Here is a 17,273-nt window from a genome sequence, read left to right as displayed (position 1 = left end):
TCACCAGTTGGAACTGGCCAAGCTTCAGGTTGAAAATGGGTCCAAGGGTCCTAGACATGGGTCTGGGGCTTCCTCTCATCCACGGTTTCCGAAAGATCTGCTCAGTGTGTATGAAGAAAGGAATGACATTATGGACTGGCTGAATGCGTTTGAGTATGCATGCGAGGTTCAAGAAGTTGACAATGCTGATAAGATTGCGTGGTTGCTCAGTAGACTGCCCCATTCTGGCTGTAGTGCCATCATGGAAATGTCGAAGGCTGAGCGAGCTGATTTCGCAATGTTAAAGCAAACTCTCATTTTAAAGTTTGGGAAGACTCTGGCCCAATATTTAAAGCGTTTTCGAGAGTATAAGAAAAAGGAAGGTGGTACTTGGGTATCTTATGTCGCTGAATCTTTGAAAAACTTAACTGGCTGGGTCGAAGGTTATAAGGTTTCTACCTTCGAAGGCATGATAAATCTTGTCATGCTGGAACACATTTTTGCTTCTTCTTCCCCGGAGCTTAAGCAGCATTTAGCCGATTCGAAGGAGATAGATCCTAAGAAGCTGGCCATTGCAGCAGACTTATGGGTGTCACATCGAGTGTCCCATAAGGACAAAACTCATCCTGGTAACCAGGGGGAAAGGAAAAAGTCCAAAGATATGGAGGGTGGGGAATCTGCTAAATCTTCTTCCCATAAGGGCCACAAAAAGAAAAACAAGGGTAAGACACAAGAGAACTCACAGGGTAGTGGAGGTCAGCCTCCGAAACAGAACTCGGGTTACAATAAGCCTCCCTACGTAAACAGACCCACTGGGGCTTGTTTTTCTTGTGGAGCAACTGACCACGTGAAGGGGGATCCCCGTTGTAAGGTCCACTCCGCTAATCTGGCCTTCTCCTCCTACGAGGAAGAAGAGATTACAGGAGCATCCTTCTCCTCAGACTCATTTCCCAGCGGGATAGAGGCTGAGGTAGATTTAGTGTCCCTGGGTTCCTGGGAGCCTAAAGTCGCAGAGGCTTATGCTAGGATTCCGGATAATACCAAGCACTACTTTAAAGACAGTGTGCTGATCAATGGAGTGGATACTCCAGCTCTTAGGGATAGTGGGTGCAGTCGCACTGTAGTGGATTCTACCTTGGTAGACTCAGAGGAAGTTGCCAGAGCTACTCTGATGCCCACTAAGTTGGCTGACGGCCCCCTCCGTATGTTTCCAGTAATACCTGTAAATCTTACTTTAAATGGTACAGCAGTCAGGATTCCAGTGAGCATTCAGAGAAACGTCCCGGGAAAGGTCTTGTTGGGTAATGATCTCAGAGCTTTAGGGCTCGTAGGAGACACTGCCGAAAGACCCTACACACGGTCTCAAGCACGGGCAGCATTGGCCAAGTCCAATACGCCGCCCCAGCCGAAGGGGAAACCCAAGGCGAAAGGAGTCAACAAGTCACGACGAGGGAAAGAGAATATTCCCCCGAGCTCGCCTACCACTGCGGTGGAGGAAGTTGGTCAATCGCCCGGGCCTGACGAGGAGGTGGCGATGCCTGAAGTATTCGACCCCAACGATCATCCTGAACTAAAAGACTTGTTAGTGGAAGGAGGTCCTGATAGGGACGAATTCAGTAAAGGCCAACGCGAGTGCCCATCTCTGGAAGGCCTAAGGAGACAGGCCTGCTCCCAGCTTGAGGGTGAACCTCCTGGGATGCATAGGATTTACCAGGAAGGTGGACTCCTGCATAGTGAGCCCACAGAGTCTACAGAAGGAGACCATAGGAGGTTGGTGGTTCCCCTTGCTGTTAGGCCCTTCCTCCTGCAGTTGGCGCATGAAGTTCCCCTTGCTGGTCACCTCGGTATGAGGAAACCAAGCAAAGGTTATCCATGCACTTCTACTGGCCCAAGATGGGGGAGCAAGTAGAAAGTCATTGCAGGAGTTGTGCCGCCTGCCAGTTGTCTGGTAAGGTTGGCGCGACAATCCAAGCTCCGTTGGTACCGCTCCCAGTTGTGGGGGTACCATTTGAAAGGGTAGGGATCGACATCGTTGGTCCCCTTGACCCGCAAACATCCTCAGGCAATAGGTTTATCCTGGTGCTGGTCGATCATGCAACCCGGTATCCTGAGGCCGTCCCATTTACAACTGTAACTGCCAAGCCAGTTGCAGAAGCTTTACTCGGCATGTTTACTAGGGTTGGCTTCCCTAAAGAAGTTGTGCCGGATGATGGCAGCAACTTTATGTCGAAGTATAGGCAGGCTATGTGGATAGAATGTAGGGTCACCTACAGGTTCTCTTCTGCATACCACCCCCAGACCAACGGTCTGGGGGGGCGTTTTAACAGGACGTTAAAGAGCATGATTGGGGCTCTGGAGGAGCCTCAGAGAAGAAAATGGGATCTTCTTGTTTCATGCTTACTGTTTGCCTACCGAGAGGTACCACAGGAGGGTGTTGGCTTCAGCCCCTTCGAACTTCTGTTCGGTCATCCCGTACGGGGACCCTTAGCCATCGTCAAAGAGGGATGGGAGATGCCCACTCCCCCTGTTACTACCAATGTAGTTGATTATGTGCTAGGGCTCAGAAAACGGATGGTACTTCTGATGGGCTTGGCTAGTGATAAATTGAAGGCAGGGCAAGCGCTGGTGAAACATTGGTACGACCAGAAAGCTTCCCTCATCAACTTTACACTTGGTCAGCAAGTCCTGATCATGAATCCCATAAGGCCTCGAGCTTTACAGGACAAATGGTCAGGCCCTTACCCAGTGGTGGAGCCCCTGGGTGAGGTTAACTATTCAGTGGACCTTGGAAGGCCTGGACAGGCTCCAAAAGTGTTTCACGTGAATAGGCTGAAGGCTTTCGTCCCAAGCGTCGAAATCGCAGCACTGCTATTGGCTTCAGACGTTGAGGAAGAGGAGTCTGAACCTCTCCCCGACCTGTTCCAAAGCAGTCCTTCAGAAAGCTCTTTTGAGGGTGTCCGAGTGGCCCCTCACCAAAATGGACAAGGCTCAGTGGTTTACCTTGGACATGAAGTAGGTGGAGGGAGGATACAGCCTCTACCCAGTAAAGTACAAGCATTACAAGACTGGCCTACCCCCACTACGCAAACCTAAGTGAGAGCCTTCTTAGGACTCACGGGGTATTACCTCAATTTTGTGGCAGACTATGGCACCATAGCTGCTCCTCTGACTGCCCTCACAACTCCGAAGAAACCCAAGAAGGTAACTTGGACCGACGAGTGTGAGAAGGCCTTTAATGGCTTAAAAGACTCCTAGTGCCAGGCCCCTGTCCTCAGGGCCCCTGATTATCAAAGACCTTTTATCGTGCAGACGGACGCCTCTGACACTGGGATAGGAGCTGTACTATCACAAGTAGATGAGAAGGGTAAGGAACACCCTATCGGTTTTATTAGTCGCCAGCTTAAGGACAGAGAGCTCAGATGGTCCACGGTAGAGAAAGAATGTTTCTCTGTTGTGTGGGCCCTAAGGAAGCTGAGGCCCTACCTCTATGGGACCCACTTCACTGTGCAAACTGACCATAAGCCGTTAAAGTGGCTAATGAACATGAAGGGGGAGAATCCAAAGTTGCTTAGGTGGTCCATAAGTCTACAAGGCTTCGACTTCACTATTGAGCATAGGCCAGGTGTCCAACATAGCAATGCTGATGGGTTGTCCAGAATGTTTAACCGACCTAAACAAGAGACTCATCCAGGGGTGGATTAGTTCCCCCTGTCCATAGTCTGGGAGGGGCGAGTGTTAGGAAAGATTTCGTAATTGTAGGTAATTTTCCTTCCATGTGGCAACCCCTAAACTTTTTGCTGTTGTTTTTCACCTTGTTCTTGACTTTGCCAGAGAAGTGCAGCCTTCTGCCGCACTCCTCTGGGCTTTCGCTCCTTTCTTACGGGGAAACTGACATGCCCTTAAGACAGTCAGTACCGGGGAACGCTGTTTCCCGTAGTTTCTTTTATCATGTTGCGGCTTTCGTGCAACATGACACAAGAGGGCACTGTAAGCTAAGTTACAGCTCTCTTGGGTCTCTAGCCTTCTACAGGCCCTAGATACTCGTTTATGATGGTATTTGATCGGTGCAAGTCATTCAGGGACTGGAATGGTGGCAGCGATTGATTTGTGTATTTTGAGCTCCTTTTGGCGTTCTGAGCGCGTTTTTCGCGCTGAACCCAAAATGGTGGCCTGGCTCCCAAAATGGCCAGACCACGAGGCTCCTTTGTCCTGTCCACTGACCGTCTTGCTCCCTACACCTTCCCCAGGTCGAGCGACCCGGGGCCTTCCTTATTTGGGCATGTACTTTCCCGCGAAACCTGGTTGCTTTCGCGGGCTTCTACATGTCTTTTGTGTGCCTCCAGGGTGTGGGCTGGGATGTCTGGTCCCAATACACATCCTGGGTGCCAGAGAGTCTAGGGTAGTGTGAATGCCTGGGACCACCGTGGTCCGTGATTGGTCCACGTATGGTATGTGTGTTGATGAGCGGATCTCCCATTGGCTCCCCTCGGTTTTGGCGCGAAGGGAACCGTGGATAAGAGGGGGCTGGAAACACCACTACCATGTCGATCTCCTGAGTTCTCACGAACGAAGGAATACAGGAGCCAAGTATCCTGCAACCAAGAGGCTGGACTGAGGAATCGCTGGTGACCCGCTGAAGGACTCCTCCTTTGCACTGCTGTCGTCCTGTGAAACCCTTTCCTCCTTTGATCGAACCAGAAGGCCTGTACTGGTGCTTCGACCTTTGGAATAGCAGGAACAGCTATTCTCGGCGACTTCATCATCTCCTGCCAGTAAGCCTTCGGAAGTGTCTCTGGGCCATCCAGTTGACTGACCAGCTTACAAGGGAGTCCTGCTCTGTAACCGCCGCCAGGCTGTGTTGTATTTCGAGTCCTGGTCACTCTCACACGCTTCGTACACTTGGCGTTCCCAAGTCTGAAGTGAGTAGTGTACATTTGGCTCAGATACACACGGCCGCTCCGTTGCCCTGCTGTGGTGACAAAACTGTGCAGGTTTCTTCGATTGGGACGTCTTTCTACTCTACACGACGACGAGGCATTCCCGGCTCTTCTGAACCTGCCAGCTGCTGAAACTAACGTGGAGAAGCCTGGGTCTGCATGCATCGCGGACCGGTGAGTAGTATAGCTAGGATCTGGTCGCCCTCCTGCAGTAGCCCATTGCTTTTCCCCGCTGTGTAAAAACAGCACCCTTTTGTCCGTACTCGCGCTCTGCTTCTGCTCACTGTGGACGCTGCGCTTGAGTCGCGGAACCTGTTCTTCTTCTGTTGTGCACTAACCCGAACTGCCTGACTTCCTCCGAAGAGCTTCTCCTTTTGCCCGTTGGCACCAGCGTGTGCAGGTACTTTGAGCACAAGCCTCCACTCTTCGCAGGGCTCGGACTTCCATCTAGTTAGGTGCCTCTGAAGGCGAACTGAGTCTAAAGCATTATCGCACTGCCTGTTTTCCTTCCCTTGCAGGTGGACTACACATTTCGTGCCTCTAATGCTTGAGACTGTCGTATTTGTATATATATTGTGTTGATATGGTATGTGTTGGCTTAATATTGTGATATTGTGATTTTGTTGCTACGGTCGTTGTTTTAAAGGCCTTAAAATAAATGTGTATATATTTTTGATATAACAACTGTTTGGCGTAGTTTGTAAGCGCTCTTGCTTTGTGTGCTCATTGCGGGCTTTCAGTCACCCTCACCCCTCTTGAGACCTAGTCTTGACCGCCGCGATCGCTACCTTGATTGGTCTGGCTCATTCAGAGGTTACCCTGTTCCAAGTAATTAGGTTGGCCTTCTGAACTTCTGCGCCACCAGGACAGAGTTCAGAAATCCGTCTTAACAAAAACTATCAACAGTCAGCGGCTGTTGCTGAGATGAAAACGGAATGCTGCTTCCTGGACCCGGAGCAGCGAGAAGCATACTTAGCTGCAAAAGTAGACGACCTAGACAACAGAGAGCGACACACGAACATAAGGCTACTTGGATTGAAAGAATCTCAGGGGGAGACTCCACAGACTTTGGAAATGCAAATCAAAGCTCTTGGTGAGTCCCTCTCTGAAGTGCCCCCAACACAAGCCATAGAGTTTGACAGGGTACACAGAGGAGGAAGACCACCCATTGGCCGACGCCAGTGATTGTAAAATGCCATAACTACAGGCAGGAAGCTGACATTATCAACAAAACGAGAGGCCAAGATAAAATTGACTTTGAGGGGTCAAGTGTACGTATTTATCAAGACTTGTCTTTAATTACCCTTCAAAAAAGGAGGTACAGTGCTCAACTAACAACATGGCTCCGGAATCAAGGTATTAGATATCGTAGTGGATTGCCTTTTTCGTAGAATTTTAAAATAGGGGAGAAGATTACATAATCACAAATGGCAAAGAAGCGGCAGGGGCTCGACAGAGATTACAAGGAGAAGACAAGCACCATTTTGGGTGACAACATGAGAGGCATGGAACAAAGAGGTCCGTGTTATGAACGCCCGCCAAAACGAGGAAAAACAGGAGGATCGAGGGAATATCGTAGATTTAATACTCTGTGATGAACATAACCAACTGTGGAACTTCCAGCCTTTTGGAAACAATTTTGTACCGCTCCAGCCAAGGATAACTTATACAAAGTTAACGCACTTACCGTTTTTTTTCTTCTTTCGAAGGATGGTCTGGCACCAGACGAAAAGTGCCAGATGAAGGCACCCATGCAGGCTCTGCCGAATCACAGGTGATGTGTGCTTAGAAGACTTGACGCACCTGCTTCAGCAAGACAATAGCATCATAGCACCTGGAGAGACAAGGAATCACCTAAAAGCGGCCCTATTTCTTTTTTTTACGGCGTCTGTTTTTTTATCTACAATGAAGTTTTGGTTGACTTTTTTCTTTTTTTTGTAGTTAAATTAGGTGGGCAGGGTTATAAGCAGTTCGAAAAATGGCATTAACATATTTATAAGGAGGCCTACTTTCTGGAATGTTCGTTACGAGCATGCAATACGTCTCATGCCAGGCAGTGGCTTCATCTCAGCAGAGATACTGGGTTATTGGACCTTAAGGTTTGTAGTAGTCAAGAGCATTTCTTGGAATAGAGATGTCAGTTAACAGTCTGGTTAATGTGGCACACTAAAAGTTAAAGGGCTTAACTCCCCCCAGAAACGTTAAATGTTAACAAGAGAGTCTAAACCTGCAAAGTTGGATGTTTTATTTGTACATGAAACTAAATTTAGACAAGGGGAAGAACTTCTGCTAAAGGGGAAACACCTGTACAAAGCCTCCCTAGGTCTCACCATAACTAACATCTTTAGGCACGAGGAAGGTAGACATGTGCTGGTAAAAGGTTCAATTGGTCACACCATGGTCAACCATGTTTGAGTATATGCCCCAAATCAACAACAATTTTCTTTCTGCAGATTGGTCTTAAACTTCTTGGTGGAATAGGGGGAAGGACTACTAATATGTGGAGCAGATTTGAACATGATAGCGGATCCCTCTGTGGACTGGTGGTCACAGTGCCCGGATGCTGAGCCGCCACATATCCCCCATAAGGCGGCCTGAAAGACTTGTTAGAAGAGGTACATTTAATTGATACATGGCGACACTTCCATCCTTCTGTCAGAATGTACACATTTTACTCACATATAAGACATATTCCCGCATAGATAATATTCTTATCGAATCAATTCATGCATACAAAATCATATCCACAGACACGGCGATTGTAGGATGGTCAGACCATGACATGAGTGTGCTTACTCTAGACTTGAGACCCACCACGCCATTGTCCCATAGATGGATATGTAAAGATATCCTCAGCCAGGACCCACTCTTTTCACAAACAGCTACGAGAACACATAAGTGAGTTTTTCTCAATCAACGACACCGGGAAAACCGCACTTAACACAGTTTGGGAAGCAGCAAAATCAACCTGGAGGAGTGTGTTAATAGCAGGAGGGACTGCGAAAAAGAGGATCTGCATACTAAGAGTCAACACTAAATCAGGAAATTAGGAGTAAAGAAGCCTTGCTACACAAACAAGCAAATCCACCTAAAGAAAAGGTTATCAAAGTAGAACAGCTTAGGAAAGAACTAAGTGAATTAGGGAAGGGGAAAGTCTTGACCCGGTTTCGTCATCTGAAGCAAAGATATTATGAAAAAGTGGATACGGCTCATTCCATGTTAGCTTCCAAATTGAGGGAGGAAAGAGCAGATAGAGTGGGGCTGGAGATTAAGAGCCTAGCAGAAACACTCATAGGGCCTCATTCCGAGTACGGCGCTAACCAATGGCACTATTAACGCCTTGGTTGACGCCGTACCCGGACCGGCAGCGCCTTGGTGGTTGGCGGAATTACCGCCCCATTCCAAGGTTGGCGGGGCGGTAATTCCCCAATCCCCATTTACCCTTCCCCATTCCCATTCTTGCCCCATAGGGCATAATGGGAGTGGGGAAGGCGTCAATTACGCCACCGTAAATTACGGTGGCGTAATTAACATCAAGGTCCCTTAGCGCCATGGTATTTAACGCCTGCTAAAAGCAGGTGTTAAAAGCACCATGGCGCTAAGGGAACTCGGAGTATGGCGGTAAGGGATTACCGCCACCGCTCTCGTTAGCGGTGGCCGCTATCCCTTACCGCCATACTCGGAATGAGGCCCATAATCTCCCCTCTAGAAATTACACAGCGCTTTGCACAATTCTATGCTACACTGCACACTTCGGAAAGTCAAGACGATCCCACAAGCACACACCAATATTTAGCGAGCATTCCACTTAAATCCACCTGAAGACCTTAAGGATTTGAATGCACAAAATAACAATATGGAGTTCTGCAAGTAATTTCCAAACATAAGGCTTGGTCAGCACCCGGCCAAGATGGCTACACTCTAGCCTTTTACAAAACATTTGGTCCATCCATAGCCCCATTTTGTAGTCAAGCTATACAATAACATTGTAAACTGGAGAAGCATCAACGTCCTTCAACCAGGCCAGAATCATAGTTATACCAAGAGAAGGGAAAGACCAAGCGAATTGCGCCTCATATCACCCAATTTCTTTAATCAAAGTGGACACAAAGTTATATGCGAGTATCCTAGCGAACCTCCTAGGCAGTATTCTGCCAAAGCACATACATAACAATCAGACAGGATATGTTCAGGGAAGACCAGGCTCGGATAACATCCTTAAATACTAGATATTATAGCAGGTGGCATAGGATGACATAGACCCATGTCTCATCTCAATTGACACCGAAAAGGCATTTGCTAGAGTGAAGTGGTCATTCCTGAGCACAGTCCTTACAAAAGCTGTCCTAGGGGAGCAATGGATTACAGAAGCTTTTGCATTATCTAGAAACACATCAGCCCAGGTAGTAGTAAATGGTGTGGCACCAGAAAGCATCCAACTAAGCAGGGAAATGCGGCAGGGATGCCCCTTATCCCCATTGCTATACATCCTCGTGATTGAGCCGTTGGTGCAGGAGATCCGCAACAACACCAGTGTTAGAGGGTTTCAGAGAAGTGGTAGTGAATACAAACTCGCCATGTTTGCAGATGATATACTTGCGTACATCACCGCCCCGATGTTTCTGTCCCGGCCTTGTTGCAAACAATTGATGATTGTGGCCTGCACTCAGGGTTTCAAATCAATATCCATAAGACTACAGCGCTGCCCTTGTTGTCAAAGAACACCCATACCCAACATAACATGCAATGTCATGGTTTACAACTTGGTGCAGCTGGGATTAAGTACCTAGGCGTAACTCTCATAGGGCAGCTGAGTGACTTGTACGAGGCTAATTATCCACCACTATGGGCTGCCATCACCCGAGATCTCAATAGATGATCAGATGACTTTATCCTGGGCTGCATGATTTACATCGATTAAAATTAATGTTCTCTCTATATTGATGGTTTTGTTTCAGGCCCTACCTGTTGTGGTTCCTGAGGTGCTTTGTTAAAAATTAAGAGTGAACTTCTCGCTTTCCTCTGGGTGGGTAAAGACCGCAAATTGCATACAAAACCCTTATTCTTCCCAAGAAAGAAGGCGGGATGAGCCACCCAGATATAAGTGAGTACTACAAGGCTGGCCAACTCTGACTAATAGTGGTCCACTTAAGGGATAATAGAGAAAAACAATGGTTTACCCTTGAGAATGTACTTTTTTTCCACGCTCACGAGGGGTGAATGGTTATGGGTCCCCCAGAGCAGACTTTCTAAAAAGATTGGGACCCACCCTGTATTAACCGTTTTCCTGGCAGTATGGCGGCCAGGAGCAGACATGAGTGGTATCACCTCATGGCCTTCTGCACTGAGCTCCATATGGGCTCCCCAATAAGAGACCTAATGGTGGATCTAGAACATTCCAAGAATTGTAGGAAGGGGGATTGACTAGGGCAGGTCAAATGTGGAGCATAGGTATGTATATATCAAAGAATGTCGTAGACCAAGAGCTGCAGATACAAAATATTCCCCCACTAGTTTACCTACAGCTTAGGGGGTTCTGTTTGACCATCTCTGGAAAGACCAATTAAAGAGGCATTTAACCCCCTTGGAGCGCATCCTCGATTTGCATATTGATACAAAGGGTTTGATGTCACCGTTTTGTACGGCATTGTTAACAAGAGGTCATTTACCCACCTGCCGTGCTCAGGTTAGCTGGGAAAAAGATTTAGATCTGCAGGGTGAAGTAGAGGTCTGGCCCACTTTGTACAGAGCGGTATGGTCATCAACAATTGCAATGTAGTATAACATTTTAAATTGCAGAATCCTGTCTCGCTGGTATCTGACCCTGCTCAGGTTCTCGAAAATATATGAAGGGGGCAGCCCAATTGAAAAGATAGACAGAGTATGCACCCTTGTTACTACTGTTCGGGGTTGAAAGAAGAGATCATGGCTATGTTTTGCTACCCCCATATGCCTCGAATCTTATTTGGGCCACCAGAGTATGTTTAGCACAACAATGGAAAAGGAATACTCTCCCGTCCAAATTAGACTAGCTTAACAAAGCATTTGACATTTACGAAATGGTGAGTCTTACAGCAACCCTCATGGAGTCACACACATATAACACATATATTGATGCTGAATGGCTCCCCTCCATGGAATATTATAGGAAAGAGAAACCCGGGCGAGTCCAGTCATAAGCTGTGGGCTGTTTAAAGCAATGTAGACAGAGTGAAATCTGGACATCAGCTCACCTGCACGGCTCTTGATTACACCGCTGCCTCCTCTAACGAGGTACTATAGCTAGGAAGTACCCGAAAGATCCTTGAAGTGTCCGGATGGACTTTAATTGCTAAAATGCCTTCTCATACAGTTTACCTATCAGTACCACAAGCCCCCGTTTCGGGACAGCGACTATGGGCCTCATTACGACCCAGGCGGTAAGTTACCGCCTGGGCCGTGACTTTACCACCATGGCGTAAACTACGTTTACGCCATGGTGGTTGGCGGACTTACCGCCCCATTCCGAGGTCGGCGGGGCGGTAAGTCCCCAATCCCCATTTACCCTTCCCCATTCCCATTTTTGCCCCATAGGGCATAATGGGAGTGGGGAAGGCGTTAATTACGCCACCGTAAATTACGGTGGCGTAATTAACTCCATGGTCCCTTAGCGCCATGGATTTTAACACCTGCTAAAAGCAGGTGTTAAAAGCGCCATGGCGCTAAGGGACCTCGTAATTGGCGGTAAGGGGTCGGCGCAGCTAACGCTGGTGCTAACCCCTTACCGCCAGGGTCGTAATGAGGCCCTATATGTTTGTGCCATTAAGGTTGAGGGAGGGGATGTGAAAATGGTTTTTGTTAGTCTGAAGAACGCAATCAAACTTTCAAAATTGGGCTAATGTTTCAGGAGGCTTTATTATAATTTTCGTTTTGTTGCACCCAGAAAAGTTGGAAAATGACTGGCATGACTGTATTGTTTCTTTATGCGATCCATGTTTTCAGACCGGTGTGCATTCTCACTGTATGATGTTCATTCATGATTTTTTGTTTTTTTGTCAAATAAAAGTTTTAAATAAATGCCCCGATTACTTACCAGTAATGTTTATTTCTAATGGATTGTATACTCCCACAGATTCCTTCTTTTAGATACATTACCCAGCGCCAGCTGTTCTCTGGAAATCTTTCAGCCACCAGAGGTTGTAGTGCAGATCATGGCCAGGCCCCTCTGTGCAATCAACGTCAGGGCTCCAGAAGCAATGCCATGGTGATATACATAGAGGATTATTATTATTATTATTATTATTTTATTATTATTATTAGGGTATTTATTGAGCTTGAGCCTAGCTTCAAGAAGCAACAGAGCACTTTACAATCATAGAGGGAAGAACACAGTGAGTGAGGGAAGCAGAGGGGAGGATGGGCAATTGGCAGCATAGGGGGAAGACAATGGGGAGCACATCACTAAGTCTCAGGTAGGGTGGGAAGTGCAGGGTGTGTGGGCCTACAGGTTAAGGAGGAGCCATTCCTTGGAGAGAAAGGTCTTGAGCTCTTTCTTGAACTGTAGAAGTGATCGGTCAAGTCTGATGTTGACGAGGGGGGGGTTCCAGAGTTTTGGAGCGTAGAGAGTGAATGCCTGTCTTCTTGTTCTCTCCTTCCTTGAAACAAAAATAATCTTCGTCAAGCTCAGTACCCCGAAGGCCTTGGGCTTCAATCCTTGTAGGACTGCAGCCGTAGATTGTCTGTGTTGGACCTCCACAGAATGTACCTTTGGTGCTTGTGGGTTGACCATAAAACACGAGGGCTAGTGTTGCAGTCAGGCCATGCACCCTGTGTCCATAGCCCTTCACAGCCCTTCATGAGGATAGCTCTCAACATCCATCTAAATCCTTGAGCAAGACTTCCTGCAAAGACCTCTGAAAATCTGAAAAAGTAAAATCATTGTAACCAGAGGATACCATTTCCTCGGAGAAGGAGAAAGGACAGAGACATAAAAGAGGAAGAGGCTTTACTCTCATAATGAATCTCAACATTCCTCCGCCACTTCTTCCTTCAGGAAGAATCACCATCACTTTCAGTGGGAGGACTATAAGTATGGTTCTTTAGATGATTAATCAACTAGAAGACAACAGGTAAAGGTGCCCACATCAAAGCAATGGTAGTGCCAGCGGTATCTACCTCAATGCCTATGGTGGATCCAGGGCCCACTGTATCTTATGCCACCAGCAGAAGTCTATCAGTCGACATCAGTCGCACGCTCATCGGCCTAGCCCCAGCTCCGGAACAAGAAAGAAAAAACATTATGCCATTCCGATTTTCCAGTGGGCATCTAGCAGTGGCTCAATCTATGGATTGTTAAACCATGGCACCTAGTCTCTCTACTTGGACCACTGCATCAGCGATTGAAGTCGTAATTCATCCCGACTTCTAAACCCAGATTCCTGGGTGGGATGAGGCAGATGTTTGATGAAGATAAAGACCCTGGAGCTCTTGTTCTAAAAATTGCACAATCTGATCTCAGGGAACCTCTGTTTGCACTGCATCGTAAATGGCTCCCGCCGCCAAATTTGATTCCGTACGGATTTACAACATTTGTGCTGGCATGAGAATGCATGCCGGTGCAGATGCTGGAGCATCTGTATGGCTGAAAGGAAGGGAGTGGCAGAAACGCAAGTTAGGTTCTGCCACTCCTCACCGCCATACAAATGAATGAAACTGAGCCTGGGCATGAATACAAGGTGTTGAAGCCTTACTTCAGGCTTTTACACAGTGCATTCAAGTTATGGCTCTCTGAAACATGAGTCCCCTGTGTGTTCATCACTAGAGTCTATCAGGGAACTGACAGAGCTCTTGGAAGAATTTTACTCTGCAGATATTTCTCTTGTCGCTTTGATTTAGGGGAACCAAGAAGCCAGCAGAGTGGGTACTACCTCCAACTGGAGTTCATGCAGGCTTCTTCATATGTACATCTTAATGCGACCTACAGAAAGACTTTAGGTAAAGTGCTAGAATGCCTGTGTCTCGCAAGTCCTTCCAATATGATTGCTCAGTATAACATGACAGATATTATGGGTCAGAACCACCTAAGAAACACAACTTCCCTTTTAATACAGCCATTGCAGATCCAGTAAAACAATCTGGCAGAAACTACCCTCCATTCCCTCATGGACACAGATTAACAGAAGAAGCACCAGCGAGCCCCTTCTGCCCCAGTGTTCATATTGAGCCAGCCCACAACTGAAAGTCTACTACAAGCTTTAACAACAACTTGATTGAAGTCTTCTACCTTTCCTTCTCTCCTTCCTGATAGGAGAACTTTGGTTGAACATTCTTTTATTTGACTATTACAGTATGATATGATATGATATGTCATTTATAACGCACCTGTACCCAAGTGTTTCAAGGCGCGACAAGACAAGGGAGGGAAGACAGATGGTGGACAAGACAAACTATCTTACTAGGCAAGTGCGACAGTGCAAAGTGCAGGGGGAAGGGAGAACAGAGAGTTGGATGTAGTGCAGGCCCCGGCCCAAGAAAGCCCTGTGGACAATGCAGAGGATCTTGAACTTGATCCTTGCAGCCACCGGGAGCCAGTGGAGAGATTTCAGGGCTGGAGACATATACGATCACTGGGCTTGAGGCCAAGGATAAGTTTTGCAGTCATGTTCTGGATTAGTTGGAGAGTAGAGGAAGGCAGATTGAGAAAGAGGCTTTTGCAGTAGTCCAGCCTAGAGAGAACCAGGGCTCTGGAGAAAGTGAGCTTTTGGGGGAAAGTGGCAATAGGAAGAATAAATCTGAGGAGGTGCAGCTGGTAGTGGGCCTTCTTGTCAAGGTCCATGATGTGAGGAGAGACGGAGAGAGTGGAGTAGAAGAGGACACCAAGGTTTTTTGCCTCACAGGAAGGCGAAGATAAAGGGCCCAAGGAGGGCGGCCAGAGTGAGAGAGGGAAAGCCGGAGCGGGGCTCCCAATGAGAAGGATCACCATCTGACTGGCATTAAGGCAGAGATTGTTGGAGGTGCACCAATCCTGAATCGTGGATAGACATTCAGGAATGAGCAAGAGAGGAGAGGAGCCAGAACGAGAGCTGAGTGTCATCTGCATAACACTGAAAGTTAGAGAAGGTAGATATCAGGTGGGCCAAAGGGGCCAATTAGTCATTGAAGGGTGAGAGGATAGAACCCTGGGGAAACACCACAAATGGAGAGAGAGGTGGTGGAGAGAAAGGACCCAAGTTGGGCCTTGGAGGGTCAGTCCAGGAGGAAGTAGGTCAACCACTCCAGGGCATGATCCGTGATGCCCAAGTTCTCACAAAGTCGATTGATCAGAATGGCGTGATTGACCGTGTCAAAAGCAGAGGACATGTCAAGGAAGAAGAGGACAGAAGGAAGGCTGGAGTCAAGATTAGAGAGCAGATCTTTACGGGTGTTCAGGAGAGCAGTTTCCATGCCTCTGGCTGCTCTGAAGCCAGACTGATGATCATGGAGACAACCAACAGATTCAGTGTGGAGAGTAAGCTGGGAGATGGCCATCTTTTCCAAGAGTTTGACCAGGAAAGGAGTGATGGAGAATGGGCGATAGTTTGCCAGACAGGTAGGATCAGCAGAAGGCTTTTTAAGGAGGGGGTGTACAAGGGAGTGCTTGCGGAGAAAGGGGAAATAACCAGCGGCGAAAGAGTGATTGCAGAAATCTGCCAAGGCTGGAGCAAGGGTGTCAGTGTGGTCCTTGATGGTTCAGGAGGAGCAGGGGAGCACCTGTTCGGACGACACTTTCATAGATCGGACTTGCCTAGAAACATCGTCAGGTGTTTTCACAGAAAAAGAGGAGAAAAGAGGAGGAGAGGGAGAGGTGACCATAGGGGGCCGAGAGAGGTAGAGGGAGTGGAAGAGAGGAGAGCGAGGACAGGATGTCCTGCCAGAGCCATACAGCGGGCCTGGGAGGGAACAGGAGAGTTGGAGACTGGCAAAGGTTTGGCCAGCTCCTTGCAGATTCTAAAGAGTTTGGCTGTGTTGTCAGAGGCCGAAGAGACACAGGCTTGGATGAGCGCTTTCTTATTGGATAGGACAGAGAGTTTGTATTGCCTTTGGAGCTGGCAGCAGGCCAGTTTGTCGGAGGATGCGCCCAAAGCCATCCACTTCCTCTCAGCCACCCAGGACTTGCTTTTCAGGGCGGCGAGGTCGGAGTCCTACCAAGAATTGCACTTGGAAGTAGGCTTTAACCAGATTCTCATGACTGAGGCAAGGATATCCAGTGTGTTGGATATAGAAAGATGTAGGTTACAGAGGGCTGTATCAGAGTGTGAGTCAGCCGCAGGAGGAGGAGCAGAGAAAGTAAAGGCAAAGGCATCCACTGATACACGCTTCATGGAACGAATGACCAAGAAGCGAGGTGGCAGTGCTGGGGTGGCCTTTGCCTGAGGGACAGAGAATTTCAGGTGAGAGGAAAGCAGAAAGTGGTCAGCCCAAGAGAAAGGAGTGGTGAGAGGGTTGGAGAAGGGGATGTCTGAGGAGATTAGAACATCCTAGGTGTGTCCTCAGAGTGTGTCAGACCAGAGGGTAAAATGGAGAGAGAGAGAGCGAGAGAGAGAGAGAGAGAGAGAGAGAGAGAGAGAGATTGATTCGAAGCATCCAAGTGCATGTTGAGTTCTTAGAGGAGAAGCTGAGAGGTAGAGACAAGAAGAGAGGTCAGCCCACTCTGAGAGGAAGATGGCCACCTGGCCTTGTGGCCTATAGATGGTAGCCACAGTCAGAGAGAAGCCAGGAGAGATATGGAGCCTGCAGACCAGGCATTAAAAGGAGGAGTAGGCCTGTGTAGGAATGACAGAAGCAGGGACCCACTCCTGACAGATCAGAGCTACTCCACCTCTGGGTCGGTTGGGTCTGGGCTCGGAGAGGATATTGTAGCCACCAGGGAGGAGAGTGTCAAAACTCATGAACGAGCGACCATGAACCATGTCTTGGTGAGAGCAGGGACATCCAGGTCAATTTCTTCGAGGATGTGCAGATGTCGAAGAAGTGTTTGATAGCAGAGCGAGGGATGAGAGTAGCGACATGGAGCAGGTTGCCACATTTGAAAGATTTCTGGGGTGGGGTACAGGCTTGTGGTACACCCAACGGAAGTGGTAGGGGGGCCAGAGAGTGGGCAGAGGTGGTAGTAACATGTGGCATTGTAGCCAGAGAGGAAGAGGAAGGTGCCAGTGAGCCGGCAGAAAAAGGAGGTGGCAGAGGAGCCAGCAAGGTGCTAATAGGAGTAGTGGGTTAAGGAAGGAAGTTGATAAGACGCAGGAGACGCCTATCAAAAAAGAGGAGATTTGGCTGAGGGCTCTGGACCAAGATGGTGCATTTCAGATAGACATTAATAATGGTCTTGGAGGAGTGGAAGAA

Source organism: Ambystoma mexicanum, chromosome 6q, assembly GCF_040938575.1.
Source record: "Ambystoma mexicanum isolate Mex_15411 chromosome 6q, UKY_AmexF1_1, whole genome shotgun sequence".
In the NCBI taxonomy this organism is placed as follows: domain Eukaryota; kingdom Metazoa; phylum Chordata; class Amphibia; order Caudata; family Ambystomatidae; genus Ambystoma; species Ambystoma mexicanum.
This window is presented reverse-complemented; position numbering follows the sequence as displayed.